Below are 1,226 nucleotides of genomic sequence, written 5' to 3'. Positions count from 1 at the left end.
CGTCCAAGTAGGAGAGGAAAGGCTGCCAGATTTGATCAAATGTTGATAATTTATTGTTCAGAATATATCTAATTCTTTCTAAGTGTACAGTGTTTGCCAATTCACTGAGCCATAATTTGGTAGAGGGCGCTTCCCTCCTTTTCCAAAACAACAAGATGAGTTTTTTTGCCGAGATGAGACCATACGAGATTAGTTGTTTTTGGGGGTTGGTTAATCCGTTTACTCCCAGGATTATCAGAAGCGGGTCTGGATCTATTGAAGTCTCCAAAACTTCAGAGAGGATCCTAAAAATTCCACACCAATAACCATGCAAGCTGGAGCATAGGGCAAAGCAGTGGAGTAGTGTACCCTGCGTAGCCTGACATTTATCACATGTAGGGGATGTGTCAGGAAATATCCTATGCAGTTTAGTTTTGGAATAGTGTAATCTGTGTAATACCTTGAATTGTATGAGACGATGTCTGGAATTAATGGAGCATGTGTGGATATACTCCAAGCTCTCTTCCCAGTCTGCCACCGAGATGTCAGTCCCTAGTTCTTCCTCCCATTTTGCCTTGATGGCATCAGTAGAAGGTGTGCTAACAGATTGAAAAGCATCATATAGACGTGATATCAGTTTATCTGAGGTGGGGCATATTTTTATGCATCCGTCAAACATGGGAGGTTTAGCATTCCCAAATGTTGGGAGGTGTTTTCTAACTAGTCTCTAATTTGTAGGTATCTGAAAAAATTACTTCTGGGAAGATTGTAAGTTTCCCTCAGCAACTCAAAGGAAGCAGAGGTCCCTTCTATGTATAAATCCCCTATGGTACTTATCCCCAACTCTCCCCATCGCTCAAAGGTGTTATCAAGGTTATAAGGGGCAAAGGAGGGATTCCTGGCGACAGGGAGCATGAATGACATTGGTCTGAGCTCAAAGTGGATTTTAATTTGCTTCCAGATTCGGACTGTGCTATGTATAATAGGATTGTTACAATAAAGTGACATCTCCAGATTGACAGGCGACAAAATCACAGCGCCAATAGAGAAGGGGTGACACTCCTCATGCTCCATACTAAGCCAGCTGGATGCCGGGAGTACGTCATCCAACAGAAACGTAACAATGCGGAGGTTAGCGGCCCAGTAATAAAATAAAAAATTTGGGAGAGACAATCCTCCTTCCATCTTGGATTTACAGAGGTGTTTTTTACCTATCCTGTGTGTTTTATAATCCCAGATGAAAGGAT

This window comes from Oncorhynchus nerka, linkage group LG7 (genome assembly GCF_034236695.1).
Source record: "Oncorhynchus nerka isolate Pitt River linkage group LG7, Oner_Uvic_2.0, whole genome shotgun sequence".
Classification (NCBI taxonomy): Eukaryota; Metazoa; Chordata; class Actinopteri; order Salmoniformes; family Salmonidae; genus Oncorhynchus; species Oncorhynchus nerka.
This window is presented reverse-complemented; position numbering follows the sequence as displayed.